The sequence below is a fragment of the Chiloscyllium plagiosum genome, unplaced genomic scaffold (assembly GCF_037043375.1).
Source record: "Chiloscyllium plagiosum isolate Xiang-an unplaced genomic scaffold, Cpla_swu_hap1 HiC_scaffold_3, whole genome shotgun sequence".
Lineage (NCBI taxonomy): Eukaryota > Metazoa > Chordata > Chondrichthyes > Orectolobiformes > Hemiscylliidae > Chiloscyllium > Chiloscyllium plagiosum.
This window is the reverse complement of record NW_028270141.1, coordinates 54,114,347-54,131,696: the sequence shown is the minus strand read 5'-3', so window position 1 is coordinate 54,131,696 and position 17,350 is coordinate 54,114,347. Positions and strand designations below refer to the sequence as shown.

The following is a 17,350-nucleotide window of genomic DNA, read 5'->3' as shown; positions in this document are numbered from 1 at the left end:
CTCAATATCTAGCTTGTTTGGTGTACTTGGCAAGCTAGAAAGCTGATTATTAATAAGGTGAGCTGTGCTGCAAGAAGCTACTTACCAAGCAACAATCCCCCTCAATTAGCAACTAACCGCTGTCTAGAAAGCCACCTTGTTGCTTGCCAAAAGCATAAAAGATGGTACACAATATTCCCAACATCCAGATAGTCCACCTACACCAGACTTCAGTTGCTGGTCTGCCACAAATTACACCTGTATGAAATTTCATCCATCGAGTCATTAATAGCGCAGAAGGCAGCAGTTCATCCCATCAACTTGCTGTTTCTATATGAAGCAACCCAGTCACTCTCAATCTTTCCTGCTTGGCCCCAATAATTGCACATTGCAAGATAATTAAATTGAGTGTGAGCCTGGGAGAATTGGTAATCAGAGGACATAGGTTTAAGGTAAATGATAAAAGAACTATAAGAGAAGAGATGGGAGATTCTTTGATCCAATGAGCTATTATGATCTGGTATGCACCGTTTGAAAGTTTGCTAGAAGCAGATTCAATCACAGCTTTCAAAAGGGAATTGGATGAATGTTTGAATAAGCAACATTTGCCAGACTGTCTAGAAAGTGCAGGGAAGTGGGACTGATTGAATGTTCTCCTTCTCCATTGTATCATATTTTAATTCTGTAATACCTGTGGCAGTCATTTATGCATCATAATATTGTAAATAACAAGAAGGTGATGCAGTTTTAATATTACAGATAATGAAAAACATGATCAAAACATAATGAGGCTGAAAACAGAAATATGCTTTGCCTAAAGTCCATTAGGCGCTTGCTGTACATGGTAGCTAATTACTACACAGTAGTTCCATTTCAACAGCAATTTTAAGCTTCATCAAGCACTTCAGGATTGAGAAACGTGCTTAGGATAATGGCTACCCCTTGCTCAAGTGAGCATATTTGCAACAGTTATAAATATCCTTAGTCCCTGCAAAGTTACACCTCTGCATCTTTAACTGGCATAAGCAATTAGTGTATTGCAGACATTTTGTGTGCCCTCTTTAATTCTGTGTGACACACAGAAGCTATCACACTTCCTCTCCTTCACTTATTAAAACCAAATCCCTGTCTCCCTTCTGATCAATTCACATGACTGGCAATCAACATATATCCACAGCTAGGATAAGAAGAAGTGGAAAATAATAAATCATAAAATTGCTAAAGTGAAGGGACTGCAGTGTTTCTATGAATAACTGTAGAGTGGCATAATACATCTTGGGATGGGGCTGCAGTTGGAGAATATTTCCCAGCAGGTCTTAAATTAGACCTGAATGCAAAATGAGTTTTCCTTCTTTTACATGCACACTAGATTTTCCCTGATAATTTTTCCTGCAGATTTTTCCCATTGAGATTCAAGGAAGGTAAATAGATAGCTTTATGGCATTGGAAAATTATAGTAAGTCCACTTGCTCACAGATTGCCTCTCACTGTGTACACAGAAGATCATTTTTATGGGGTCAGCTGTGGCTCAGAAGCTAATCAGGCTTGTACCTGAATAGATAAAAGAAAGACTGTAGTCCTGTAAATCTACAGGACAAAAACACATATTGACCAAATATTGAACTACAGAAGCAATCATCCCAACACCCACAAATGAAGCTGCATTAGAACACTATTTCAACGAGTCAACACACACTGCAGCACAGAGGAACTACGCAGAGCAGTGGAAAATCACCTGTACCATGTATTCAAAAAGAATGTGTACCCAGTGAACACAGTCCACCGATTTCACAGCAACAAACCCAAACAAGCAGACAAAACACGCCCAGAAACCCTAGCCACTCTCCCTTACATCAAAGACATTTTGGAAATGACTGCCAGACTACTCAGACCTCTTGGCATCATGGTAGCCCACAAACCCACCAACATACTAAAACAGCAACTAATGAACTTGAAAGACCCTATACTGACAATGAGCAAAACTAATGTCATTTACTGTGCAAGAACTGTAACAAACACTACATTGGACAAACAGGCAGAAAACTAGCCATCAGGATCCATGAACACCAACTAGCCACAAAAAAAATGACCCTCTCTCACTAGTATCCTCACATACAGATAAGGAAGGACACCACTTCAACTGGGACAATACATCCATCCTAGGACAAGCCAAACAAAGACACGCACAAGAAGTTCTAGAAAAATGGCATTCCAGCCGGAACTCTATCAACAAACAAATCGAGTTAGACCCATCTACCACCCCCTGAGAAAAGGAACAGGAAGTGACTTCACCACAGAAAATAACATCACCACAGGAAATGACATCACCAACCCAAAGAAACCCAAACTTATAAATAGAAAGCAGGAATTTTCAGCATTGCTTCGCCTGAGGTCCACTGAAGATGTTACCTAGTAGGGTAATGAAACATCTGGAAATGAACCTTCCTGCTCAGCGAGTAAACCTATATCCAAAACCTCAACCTGAGCTACAAATCTTCTCAAAACTCGCTATCACTGTCTACTCTGTCCATTCCCTAGTAAGTACACCTAAATGTAGCTCTGCATTTAGTTGCCAGGAAGGAGATCTCTGTGGCTGTGAACCTCTCTGAAACTGTCTGACACAAGCTCCATTTTTAATTACATCTTTACAAGAATCTGGTTTTCTGACCCACTTCCTGCAAGTCTGCCATCACTTCTTCTCCTCCCTCTTAGAACAACAATGGAGTTCCTTCTCTGCATTCACTACACTAGCCTCCACATAGAAAAGAATCATCCTCCATCATTTCCATCACCTCAAACACAATTCCACAAATAAACATGTGCCAGCACTCTGGAGGGAGTGATCCTGCTGCAGCACCTTGACCCACTCTCCGTCACTCCGAGCTCCTCTTCACCCCATCCATGGAACTTTCCCTTGCAATTGCAGATGATGTAACATTTGCCCATTCATCTCTTTTCCATTCACTGTTCAAGACCAAAACATGCATTCCAGGTGAAGCAACATTTTAATTGTACTTCTTTCAATATAGTCCACTGCATTCACTGCTCACAATGTTATCTCAAGATCAAATACAGACTGGGTGACTGCTTTCAGGAACATCTCTGTTTAGTGATTGTAACAAGGTCAGCCAAGTGGGTCTCATTGAAGATCAGGCTCCCTGATTGGAGCTGTTAACCTGTCCTAATCAAGGAGCCCTGACTGACAGATATAAACAGGAAGGTGCAGGTGGAAAATATAGAATAAAGTTTTAGCAGTCTTTTTTACCATGTCACTATACAAACACATACAGCCATGGGTGATCTAAAAATATATATAAGCACTACTGCTGAGTCCCTTTGAAAAAAAAAGAAAAAAAATTAAACAGGAACGTCAGAGGTTCTGCTCACTTTAGGGATTGGCTCCATGCAAGTTGGGTTAGTGTCATGTACTATGCATGTGTAAATAAAGGGTGACTGGGTGATGGAATACCAGCCATTGTGACATTATTTCAGTGAGAGAAAAACATATCCCTGAACAGATTTGCTTGCAACAATTGTCTTTGAAGCATATCTGGCATCATGTTGTTATTGGGAGGCTTGACTCATTTGATAATGCCATCAAAGACTGGGCCTAGTACATGGAAATAAAGCATTACATTTTTCCAGCAAATAACATTGGAGCAGATGAAAAACACTGCATAATTCTCTTCCAAGCGAGGACCTGCAGCTTTCTCGGTTATTAGGAGCCTAACTTTCCCAATGGCACCAGATACTAAAACCTTTCATGAGTTGGTGGATTTAATTAAGGAATATTTTGACTGAAAACCTCCTCTAATTCTGAGATACTATCAGTTTTACTTGACGGTTCGAGAAGCAGGGGAATCAGTATCGGGATTTTTGACGAGGTTAAGACAACTGGCAGAAGCATGTGATTTTGGTTTAACCCTAAATAAGATGCTGTGAGACAGTTTCATATGTAGGATTAGTGATGTGACTGCGCAAAAGCCCCTATTAGCTGAAGGCCAACTGGACTTCAAACAGGCAGAACAACTGGCTTTGTCATCAGGAAATGCAGCAAATGAGGCTTATGAGTTATAGGGTATAAAGATAGAAATGGACACCCTTGACTGAGCTTGGTGAACACGAGTGAAGGCAATTGCATCACCTCACTTAGGACATACAGTTAGTTCTGATATAATGTGATAATTCCATTCTCGTGCGAATCTTGTATTATGAGAAAATCGCACAATGGCAGTGCGAGGACCGGAGTCGTGTTATAGCCAATACATAGAACATAGAACAGTACAGCACAGTACAGGTCCTTTGGTCGAGGCTGAGAAAATTGGCATTACTGAGAAGAGAAACTGTGTTAAAATCTTTCATCTTGCACTCATTACAATTGCTGCAAGTATAACATTATAGAACATAGAATATAGAACAGTATAGCATAGTACAAGCCGTTCAGCCCTCGATGTTGTGCCGATCTTTTATTCTACTCTATGATCAAACTAACTTACAGACCCTCCATTTTACTGTCATCCATGTGTCTATCCAAGAGTTGCTTAAATGTCCCTAATGTATCTATCTCTACTACCACTGTTGGTAGTGCATTCCACTCACCCAACAACTCTCTGTGTAAAGAACCAACCTCTGACATCTCCCCTAATCCTTCCTCTAATCACCTTAAAATTATGTCCCCTCATGATAGCCATTTCCACCCGAGGAAAGAGTCTCTGGCTATCCATTCTATGTACGCCTATCATCATCTTGTACAATTCTACCAAGTCACCTCTCACCCGTCTTCATTCCAATGGGTGAAGCCCCAGCTTTCTTCATAAGACATGCCCTCCAGTCCAGGCATTATCCTGGTAAATCTCCTCTGCACCTTCTCTTAAGCTCCCGCATGCTTCCTTTAATGAGGTGACCAGACCTGAACACAACATTCCAAGTGTGGTCTAAACAGGGCATTTATAGAGCTGCAGCACAATCTCGGAGTTCTTAAACTCAATCTCCTGCGAATGAAAGCCAACTCACCATACACCTTCTTAATAACTCTTATCAACTTGAGTGACAACTTTGAGGGATCTATAGACATGAACCCCAAGGTTTCTGTTCCTCTACACTGCCAAGAATACTGCCTTTACCCCTGTAATCTGCATTCAAATTTGACAGTCCAAAATGAATCAATTCACACTTTTCCAAGTTGAACGTCATCTGCCACTTATCAGCCCAGTTCTGCATCCTGTGAATGTCTGGTTGCAACTTATAACAGCCCTCCATACTATCCATCACTCCACCAACCTTCGTGTCATCTGCAAACTTACTAACCCATCCTTTCACAACGTCATCCACGTTATTTATAAAAATCACAAAGAGCAGAGGTACCAGAACTGATCCCTGTGGAATACCACTGGTCACCAAGCTCCAAGTTGAATACTTTCCACCTACTATCACGCTCCGTCTTCTATGGGCCAGCCAATTCTGTATCCAGACAGCCAGATTTCCCCCATCCCATGCCTCCTTACTTCCTGAATGACCCTACTGTGGGGAATCTTATCAAATAAATCCCCAGGACCTGATCAGGTGTACCCTACAACTCTGTGGGAAGCTAGGGAAGTGAATGCTGGGCTCCTTGTTGAGATATTTGTCCCATTGATAGTCACAGGTGAGATGCCAGAAGAATAAAGATTGGCTAAAGTGGTGCCACTATTTAGGAAAGGTGGTAAAGAAAAGCCAGGGAACTATAGACTGGTGAGTCTGACAGCAGTAATGGGCAAGTTGTTGGAGGGAATCCTGAGGGACAGGATGTATATGTATTTGGAAAGGCAAGGACTGATTAGCTATAGTCAACATGGCTTTCTGCATGGGAAATCATGTCTTATGAGCTTGATTGAGTGTTTTGAAGAAGTAATGAAGTGAATTGATGAGGGCAGAGCGGTGGACGTGATCTATATGGACTTCAGTGAGGTGTTCAATAAGGTTCCTCATGGTAGACTAGTTGGCAAGGTTAGATCTCACGGAATATGGGGGAACGAGCCATTTGGATACAAAACTGGCTCAAAGGTAGAAGACAGAGGCTGGTGGTGGAGGATTGCTTTTCAGATTGGAGGCCTGTTACCAGTGGAGTGCCACAAGGATCAGTGCTGGGTCCACTGCTTTTTGTCATTTATGTAAATGATTTGTATGTGAACATAGGAGGGAGAGTTAGTAAGTTTGCATATGACACCAAAATTGAAGGTGTAGTGGACAGCAAGGAAGATTCCCTGACAGTATAACGGGATCTTGATCAGAAGGGCCAATGGGCTGAGGAGTAGCAGATGGAGTTTAATTTAGATAAATATGAGGTGCTGCATTTTTGAAACACAAATCTTAGCAGAACTTCTACACTTAATGGGAAGTGTTGCTGAACAAAGAGACTTTGGAGTGCAGGTTCATAGTTCCTTGAAAGTGATGTTGCAGTTAGATAGGATAGTGAAGGTGGTGTTTGGTATGCTTTCCTTTATAGGTCAGACTATTGAGAAAAAGAGTTGGGAAGTTATGTTGTGGCTTTACAGGACATTGGTGAAGCCAGTTTTGGAATATTGCATGTAATTTTGGTCTCTTTCTTGTCAGAAGGATGTTGTGAAACTTGAAAGGGTTCAGAAAAGATTTATAAGGATGTTGCCAGGGTTTGGAGGATGTGAGCTTTAGGGAGAGGTTGAATAGACTGGTGCTGTGTTCTCTGGAGCGTTGGAGGCTGATGGGTGACCTCATAGAAGTGTGTAAAATCATGAGGGGCATGGGATAGAGTAAATAGACAATATATTTTTCCTCGATTGTGGAGTCCAACAGTATAGGGCAGAGGTTTAGGATGAGAGGGGAAAGATTTAAAAGGGATCGAAGGGACAACTTTTTCACACAGAGCGTGGTGCGTACATGGAATGAACTGCCAGAGGAAATGGTGGAGGCTGGTACAATGACAACATTTAAAAGGCATCTGGATGGGTATATGAATAGGAAGGGTTGAGAGGGATACGGGCCAAGTACTAGCAAATGGGACTAGATTAATTGGTCAATACTTGGTTGGCATGGACGAGTTGGACTGAAGAGTCTGTTCCTGTGCTGTACATCTCCATGACTATGACTCTAAATGCCTTACTAAAATCAATGTACACAACATCCATTGTTCTTCCATCATCAATGTGTTTTGTCACACCCTCAAAGAATTCAATAAGGTTTGTGAGGCATGATCTACCTCTCACAAAGCCGTGCTGACTATCTCTAATCAAGCTATTGGTTTCCAAGAAATCATAAATCCTGTCCCTCAAAATTCTCTCCAATACTTTGCCCACCACAGACCTAACACTGATTAGTCTGTCATTCCCAGGATTATCCCTATTCCCTTTCTTGAAAGGAATAACATTTGCTACCCTCCAATCATCTGGCCCCACTCCAGTAGACAGTGAGGACGCAAAGATAATCACCAAAGGTGCAGCAATCTCTTCCCTTGCTTCCTGTGTTAACCTTGGGTATATCCTGCCTGGCCCAGGGGACTTATCTATCCTTACGTTTTTTTTTAAATTTTCAATACATCCTCCTTCTTAACATCAACCTGTTTTAGCATATCAGCCAATTTCACCCGGTCCTCACAAACATCAAGGTCCCTCTTGGTAGTGAATACTCAAGCAAAGTATTCATTGAGGCCCTCTCTTACTTCCTCTGACTTGAGGTACAAGTTCCCTCTACTACCCTGATTGGCCCTACCCTCACTCTGGCCATCCTGTTGTTCCTCACATAAGTGTAGAACACCTTCGGGTTTTCCTTAATCCTATCCACTTTCTTATTGCCCATTTTAGTTCTCCTAAGTCCATTCTTCAGTTCCTTCCGGTTACCTAGTCACTCTCTAGAGCCCTGTCTGATCATTGTCTCCTCAACCTTAAGTAAGCTTCCTTCTTCCTCTTGACTAAATGCTCCACATCCACTTTCACCCATGGTTCTTTCAACATGCCATCCCTTCCTTGCCTCAGTGGGACAAACCTGTCCAGCACTATCAGCAAGTGCTCTGTAAACAACCTCCACATTTCCCTGAAAAGATCTGTTCCCAAATTAGGCCCACCAGTGTTTGCCTGATAGTATTATAATTCCCCCTTCCCCAATTAAATGCTTTCCCATACCGTCTGCTCCTAACCCTTTCCATTAGTACAGTAAAGGTCAGAGAGTTGTAATCACTATCACAGAAATGCTTTCCCACCGAGAGATCTGACACCTGGCATGGTTTGTTGCCAAGCACTAAATCCAATGTGGCCTCCCCTCAAGTCGGCGTATTTACATATTCAGCCAGGAACCCTTGCTGGACACATCTGACAAAAACTGCTCACCCAAATTATTTGAACGAAGGAAGTTCCAATCAATATTAGGGAAGTTAAAGTCACCCATGAAAACAACCCTGTTATTTTTGTACCTTTCCAAAATCTGCCTCCCAATCTGCTCCTCTGTGTCTCTGTTGCTATGGAGTGTTTGTAGAATACTTCCAAAAAATACTTCCTTTCCTGTCTCTGACGTCTACCCATACTGACTCCATGAACAAACCCTCCTCAATGACCTCCTTTTCTGCAGCTGTGGTACTATCCCTGATTAGCAATGCCACTCTTCCACCTCTTTTACCTCCCACCCCATTCCCTTTTGAAACATCTAAACCCTGGAACGTCCAACAACCATTCCTGCCCCTGTGATATCCAAGTCTCTGTAATGGCCACAGCATCATAGTTCCACATACTGATCCATGCTTTCTAAGTTCGTCACCCTTACTCCTGATACTTCTTGCTTTAAAATAGACACACTTCAGACCATCATACTGACTGCACCTTTGCCCTATCAACTGTGTCTCACTCCTCACAGACTCTCTGCATGCTGTATCTGGCTGTTCACTACCTATTCCATCATCTGATCCATCACTCTGGTTCCCACCCCCCTGTCAATCTAGTAAAAAACCCTCAAAGAGCTCCAGCAAATCTCCCACCAGGATATTATTGCCCCTCCAGTTCAGCTGCAACCCATCCTACTTGTACAGGTCCCACCTTCCCCAGAATGTATCCCAATGGTCCACCTATCTGAAGCCCTCCTTCTCACACCAGCCCTGCAGCCAGATTCATCTGCTCTCACTCTCTATTCCTAGCCTCATTAGGCTGTGGTACCGGTACTTTGCTTGTCCTGCCTTCTACCTTCCAACCTAGCTCCCTTTATTCTCTTTTCATCCCTTTCCCTACCTATGTCATTGGTACCAATGTGTACCACAACTGCTGGCTGCTCTCCCTGTCCCTTAAGAATCCTGTGAACTCAATCCAAGACATCTCTGACCCTGGAACATGGGAGTCTCATTCGTGACTACAGATCTCCTGTCTGTCCTCTCACCATTGAATCTCCTATCACTATCATTCTTTTCTTCCCCCTTCCCTTCTGAGCCACAGAACCAGGCTCAATGCCATAAACCTGGCCACTCTGGCTTTCCCCTGGTTGTTCGTACCCCCAACAGTATCCAAAACGGTATACTTATTATTGAGGGGAATGGCCACAGGGGTCCCTGCACTGTCTGCCCATTCCCTTTTCCTCTCCTGACAGTTACCCAGTTACTTTTATCCAGTAACTTAGGTGAGACTACTCACTATCATTCCTCTCTATCACCCCTTCACCCTCCCAAATGATCCAAAGTTCATCCAGCTCCAGATCCAGTTCCCTAACATGGTCCATGAGGAACTGGAGTTGGGTGCAATTCTCGCAGGTGAAGTCAGCAGGGATACGAGTGGTAACCCTTATCTCCCACATTCTGCAAGAACATGCAACTGCCACAGCCTCCATCCATTCTCTTCTAAATTGCCAAGAGAGATTGAATAAATGAAAAAAAAAGCCTTACCTTACCAGCCCTTCACACACAGTCCTTTTTTTATGGTTAGAGGAGGAGGAGGGGTAGGAGATATTACATGTGCAGTGTCTTGGGTTAGGCACAGCCCAAATAGATCAGTTCACGTGCCCAGGTGAGGAAGGTTTGCGTTCTACAAATAACATGTTAAATTCTTCATTTGCATTGAAGAAACACGCGTTAAAGCAGAACTAACTGTGTCTTGAATAGATGGACCCTAGATCAGCCCACAGCAAAACCCCAATACAAAGCCAAGCCTCGGCCAAATGGTTAAATCTTCGAGGATCTGGGCTGGCAGGCATTGTAGTTGCTGCTGGTATGCGGACTTGAGACAGCAAAACAGTCGCACTAGACCTGAATTAAGTATGAGAACTCATAGGCTGGTATCCAGGAGAGTGGACACCCTGGAAAGTCCACCAACAGCTGGTTTGGAAAAGTTACATTGCTTGGCAACATCTAAATTCGAACCAATCAAAATGATTGCCTGGTTAAACCATCACCTGGTTCTAATAGAGGTCGATACTGACACAGCTGGATCAGTGATTGTGGAACCAGTCTTTACCAAAATTCACTCTCGACTTCAACCCTTAAGTTTGCAAAAGATTTCGGCCAGGCTAAACACCTATATTGGATTAAGGGTGAAACTTTGGTTCTGGTGTCTCATGAGAAGCAGCTGGTTCAGTTACCACTGATTGTAGTAAGAGACTCAGGCCCAAGCTTGATGGGGCAAAATTGGTTAAGAAAGGTTCAAGTTGATTGGCTCAATATTTTTTGATTAGAAATATCTGCCTGTGTGAAGTCCTAATTAAATGCCCCAAAGTTTTTCAGGGACTCTAGGGCTATCAAAGGAGCTAGGGCCACCTTACGCGTCAACCATGTTGCAATTCACTGATTCTGCAATGCCCACCCAGTGACATTTGCCTCACATGCAAAAGTAGAGGCAAAGATCAGGAGGCTGGAAAGCAACAGTCATCAAACCAGTACGGTTGGTGGAATGGGAAGCACCAGTCATACCAACTGTTTGTGGGGATTTCAAACAAAAGATAAATTGCTTTTCACAGCTGGATAAAGATCCAATCCCTTGCATAGAAGACTTATATGCAAAACTGGCAGGAAGGCTGTCCTGCATGAAGTGGACAATTGTACTAGCAATTATAATTTGATGAGGATATCCAGAGGTATGCTACAATTAATACCCATAAGAGTTTGTGCCAATATACAACACTGCCTTTTGGGATATCATCAGTCAACGTCATTTTCCATTGGCTGATAGAGAACATTTTACAAGGTCTACCACTGGTTGCCATTTATCTGGATGATGTGCTAACAACCAGGGAGGCTGATAAAAATCATTTAGAGAAATTGACCGACCTGGGCTACAGAATTGACAAGACCGGGTTACCAAGCTTTGAAAGATCAAGTAAGGATGATCAAAAGTGCGCCAGCTCCCATGTCTGTTCCTGATTTTGGATCTTTCCTTGTGTTAATTAATTAGTGTAAAAAATTCATACGTGACCTGGCCTTTATCCTGGTAGCTGAAAATGTGTTGCTGGAAAAGCGCAGCAGGTCAGGCAGCATTCAAGGAGCAGGAGCAGGAGGGCTGAAGGGCTCATGCCCGAAACGTCGATTCTCCTGCTCCTTGGATGCTGCCTGACCTGATGTGCTTTTTCAGCTCTGATCTCCAGCATCTGCAGTCCTCACTTTCTCCTTTATCCTGGTACCCTTACATTTGCTATTGAAAAAGGAAATGGTCTCATAGCCAAGATGTAGCTTTTAGGGAAGTAACAAAGCAGTCTTTATTCTCTTGATACTGACTGTCCGGTTCCTGGTTGATTATAGGGCCACGGTTGAAACCTTATTGCTGGAACAGCACAGCAGGTCAGGCAGCATCCAGGGAACAGGAGATTCGACGTTTCGGGCACAGGCCCTTCTTCAGGAAGGGCCTGTGCCCGAAACGTCGAATCTCCTGTTCCCTGGATGCTGCCTGACCTGCTGTGCTGTTCCAGCAATAAGGTTTCAACTTTGATCTCCAGCATCTGCAGACCTCACTTTCTCCTCGAAGATTATAGGGCCACCCCTCACAAAACTACAGGGACAGCTCCAGAGTTGCTAATGCAGAGAAGGCTCTGCATCAGGTTAAACCTGATTGTCCTGGATCTTGGGATAGGAGAGTGAAACAGCATCAGGAATGCCACTGCCAGACACAACACTCGTCTAATGAAAGAGGCAGTTTATTTCAGGTGATGAAGTTTGATTTTGAAACCATAGGAATGGCCCTGCATTTGAGGTCAGGTCCCATGATGCACAAATTTCAAATGCCATTTCAATAAATTTGTTCCAAAGAAGAGTCATTTTAGACTTGAAACATTCACTTTGTTTCTTTCTACAGATGATACCCAAAGTGCTGAGTTTCTGCAGCATAATATATTTATTTCAGATGTACAGCTTTGCTGCATTTTGCATTTATTACAAAGATCTGGATTTAGTTGCAGTGGTACCAGGAACTGGTATAGGGCAATCACTGTACTCACAACTCACAGAGGAAACAGTGGAGAAAGAAAGAGATAATAGTAAACATTGATATCTGTGATCCCAGACTGAGAGAGACAGAGAGAATACACTTTAAAGATAAGTGTAAAATTCCTAAAATTGCAGCTGGCAAAGATGGTGGTGTGACCAACAGGATGATACAAACTTGTCATAGGCACTGCAGTGACTTTTCCATCGGCTAGTGAAATGGGAAGAAAAGTGGAAAATGGAATTTAATAGAGAGAAGAGGAGGTGAAGTATTTTGTCAAAAGGGATAAGTGATAGACTCAAAGGCACAGCTCTTATTTACATGCTGGGACAGAGAAACCTAGATTTCATGACCTTGACATTGAAATGTAATATAATATGCTGAAACAGCAGTAGGCAAAGCATATTCTTTGAGCTTCAAAAGTAGAGGCATTGAGTTCGAAAGCAGAGAAGTTGCATTGACACTTTATAAATCACTGGTTAGCTCACAACCAGAACATTGTGTCTAATTCTGATCATCACTCTTTCTTATGAAATCTTAAAATATAGGAGCAAAATTTAGGCATTCAACACATTAGGCCCTGCTCCATCATGCAACAAGATCGTGACTAGTCAAATTGTGACCATGATTTAATATTTCTGCCTGTTCCCAATAACCCTTACTCTCTTGTTGAACAAAAAACTGTCTAACTCAGTGTTAGATATTCCATGACCCAGCCTCAACTCTGTCACTGATTCCTCTTGATCGTCATCTTAAATTGGAGATAACATTTGTAAACAGTTCTGCCTTGCTCTTGATTTTCCCCTTGAGGGAAAACATTCTCTTGGCATCGACCCTGTAAAATCTCTTCAGAATCTTGTACTTATTCTGAACTCCAATGAACAAAGGCCCAAGCTGCTCAACTTTTCATCACAAGACAAGACTTTCATCCCAGGAATAGACTACTGAACTTTCTCCAAACTGTTTCTAATGCGAGTATATCCCCCCTTCAATAGTTAGACCAAGACTGTACAAGTTAATTTGCTGCAGTCTCACTAATGCTCTAAGTAGTCATAGCAAGTCTTCCCTATTTTTATACTCCAGCCTCTGTGCAATTAAGGTCAACATTCCATTTGTCTTCTCAATAACTTGTTGTGCCTACACACTAACATTTTGTGATTCATGTACAAAGAAACATGGATTCCTCTATCCTGCAGCGTTCTGAAATCTCTCTTCTTTTAAACAATACTCTGCCTTTCTATTCTTCCTACCACTGAGACATCTCATTTTCTCACATAATACTCCATCTGCAAAGCAAAATGGATTCCAGCATTTTCCCCATGATGACAGCTGTAAGATAAACTTCCTGCTTTCTGGTCTCTCTCCTTTCTTGAATAGATGTGTTACATTTGTTGCTTTCCAGTTTGCTGTGATTTTTCCAGAATCTCGGGGACTTTAGAATTTTATAATCAATGTATCCACAATCTCCATAGCCACTTCTTTAAAGGATGCAAGGATGAAAACGCTTAAGCACAGGAGACTTCTGTTCTTAGTCACATGAGTTTAGATTATCCTTTTTCTGTCATCATAGTGATTGTGCTCATCTTTCCATATTGTATCTTTACTTTCTCCTATCATCAGGGTGTTCTTTGTGTGCTTTACTGTGAACACAGATATCAAAGATTTGTTCAGAGTCTCCATCATGTACTTTTTTTACAATTATCCATGCCCCACTCTCATCCTCCATGGGGATCAATGCTCACTTTCATTGCTCTTTTCCTTCTTTTATGCATCCAAAACAACTCTTTTTGTTTTAATACTTCCTGCTGGTTTTCTCTCATAATCTCACTTTTTTCCTCTATCACTTTTTAGTCATCCTTTGCTGGTTTCTCTGAGCCACCAGAATTTTATATATTCTCTTTAAATTTGAAACAATCCTTAGTCAGCATTGATGGTACATCCTTCTTGTTGATCTGTCTCTGTTGTGAACTAGTTTCCAAAATGTCTGCCATTGTTTCTTACCTATTTTTGCAGTCAACTTTGTCCTTGTTGAAGTTTAGGTATAGAAGGCTGATCCTTATGTTTCTGACTAACTACAAGTCATACTGAGTTTGGGGCAGCATCCGAGGTCAAGTGAGCTTTCTTGCCGATGCTTACCAAACTTGGCACATTCTTTGCCATTTCAGCCCTCACATGAGTATCACGTCTGATTTCTACCCCCACTGCAGTGGCATTTGTTGCACCTGCACTATCATTAAAGCACTATCAGTCCAGAGCTGTTCTGCTCAGTTCCCTGACACTTTGCCAGGACATGGCAGATAGGATAAAGTCAGCACCCCACTTTGTCAGCAGGATCCTGGAGGTCCTGCTGGATGGGGTAGTGCACAGGAAGGATACCTTCTTACCCTCAGATTAGCATTGGAGGCCACAATAACAGACCATGTCAGGTTAGTCTGAGGTTGCCATCCGGACTAAAACAGTCTCAGTCATTTGGGGGAATGTCCAGTACTGTATGAAGAAGGTCAATGGCCTTCTCTACACTGCTGCCATAAGTGCCATAGTGCAACATTCAAGTGCAGAAGAATCCAGTAAGTGGATCGGAGATTTTTTTAGAAGCTGTCACATATTGGATGCCAATACCTATGGTGCCCATAAAGTCAGTGCCCATAAAGCATGTCCTGAGATGTTGTTGGATATCAGGCACCATGGATGTCTTTTAGAGCAAGTGGTGAATTGAATATGTCAATAACTCACTCTAATTTCCACACAGTCCTTTTTTTCCAATGGCTAGTTTGCATGGTGACTTTGGCAAGATGGCAATCCATGGTGAATTGGCCTGTTAATAAGGCATTTTTGTAAAAAATCATTCACGTAGGAAACAAAAGCAGAAGTTGCTGGAAAAGCTCAGAAGATCTGGCAGCAGTTCTGAGGAAGGGTCATCAAACCCAAAATGTTAATTTTGATTTCCCTTTACAGATGCTGCTAGATCCCGCTGAACCTTTCCAGCAACTTGTGTTTTTGTTTCTGATTTACAGCATCCTCAATTCTTTTGGTTATTATTCACTGGGACATAGGTCAGTGAATGGCTGGTCAGCATTTATTGCCTATATTCTTGAACCTCTGCAGTCCCATTAGCCCACAATACCCCTAGGAAGGGAATTCTAGGATTTTGACCCAGCAACAGTGAAGGAATGGCGAAATATTTCCAAGTTAGGAAAATGAATGACTTAGAGGGAACTTGAAGGTGGTAATATCCCTATGTATCTGCTGCTCTCGTTCTTCTAGACAGGAAGATTTTGTCTTTGGAAGGTGCTTTCTGAAAATCATTGGCAAATTTCTGCAGTGTATTTTGTAAATAGCAATGCATTGCTACTATTGAACATCAGCAGTGGAGGAAATGGATTGCATATGGACGTGGTGCCAATCAGGTGGGCTGCATTGTTTTGGACAGTGTCAAGCTTTTTGGCTGTTGTTGGAGCTGCACCCATTCAAGCAAGTGGGAAGTATTCCATCATTTTTCTGACTTGCATCTTGCAGATGGTGGACAGGCTTAGGAGAGTCAGGAATTGAGTTACTTGCTGCAGCATTCCTAACATCTGATCTCTTGATTTGATTTGACTTCATTTATTAATATCATTTGTACTGAGGTAGAGTGAAAACTGTTGTCTTACAAGCTTTACAGGCAAATCGTGCTATACGAGTGCATCAGGGTAACAAAACAGAGAGCAGGATATAATATTACAGCCGCCAAGAAGGTGCAGAGAGACAGCAACATTAACATTTAAGAGGTCCATTCAAAAGCTTGATAATAGCAGAGAAGAACCTGTTCTTGAATCAGTTTATTCAAACTTTTATATTTTCTGCCTGATGGAAGAGGATGGAAGACAGTATAACCTGTGTGGGTGGGGTCTTTGATTACATAGGTTGCTTTCCCAACTCTCCAGAGTTTCTTGCAGTTTGAGAAGAGCAGTTGCCATTACACATTGTGATGCATCAAGATAGCATGTTTTCTATCGTGCATCTGTAAACATTTATAAGTCTTTAAGGACATATCGAATTTCCTCAGCCTCCCAAGGATGTAGAGGAATTGTTGTGCTTTTCTTTGTAGTGGTGTTTATGCGGTGAGTCCGGTTAGTTTCTGGTCAATAGTAACCCCCAGGTTGTTGATAGTGGAGGATTCAGTGATGGTAACACCACTGAATATCAAGGGGAGGTGGTGAGATTTGTGTCTTATTGAAGACAGTCATTGCTTGGCATTTATGTGGTGTGAATATTACTTGCCACTTGTCAGCCCAAGCCTGAACATTGTCTGGATCTCATTGCACTTGAACATGGACTGCTTCAGTATCTGAGGAGTCATGATTGGTGTGAGCATTCTGCAATTATTGGTGAATATCTCCACTATGACCTTATGATGGATGGAAAGTCATTGATGAAGCAGCTAAGAATGGTTGGATCTAGGATACTGCCCTGAGGAACTCCTGCAGAGATGTTCTGAAACTGAGATGACCGACCTCCAACAACGACAATCATCTTAGTGTGTACCAGGTATGACTGTAACTAATGGAGGGTATGCTCCCTATACCCATTGATTACATGGCTCCTTTATACTGCTGTCAATTGAACACAGCCTTGGAGACAAGGGCTGTCACTCTCACCTCTTCTTTGGAATTCAGCTCTTTTGTCCATGTTTGAACCAAGGCTGTAATAAAATCAGGAGCTGAGTGGCCAGGCAGAACCCAAACTAGGCATTACTGAGCAGCTTATTGCCGAACAGGTGCTGCTTAATATCACTGTTGATTATAGCTTCCATCTCTTCACTGATGACTGAGAGTAGACTGATGGGATGGTAATTGGCTGGGTTAGATTTGTTCTGCTTTTTGTGTACAGGACTAACTGGACAATTTTCCACATTGTCTGGTGGATGCTAAAGTTGTGACTGTCCTGGATCAAAACAGTGCAATCGATATGCTGCCGCTCAATTAATTTTGGTGCTTGGA

At 42.3% G+C, this 17,350-nt stretch overlaps 1 protein-coding gene across 15 annotated transcripts in view; it reads right to left on the bottom strand.

Moving 5' to 3' along the window:
• The window catches only part of adgrb3 (adhesion G protein-coupled receptor B3), an 858,467-nt gene that overhangs the window by 332,770 nt on the left and 508,347 nt on the right, over positions 1-17,350 (bottom strand). The gene's annotated exons all lie outside the window — the stretch shown is intronic.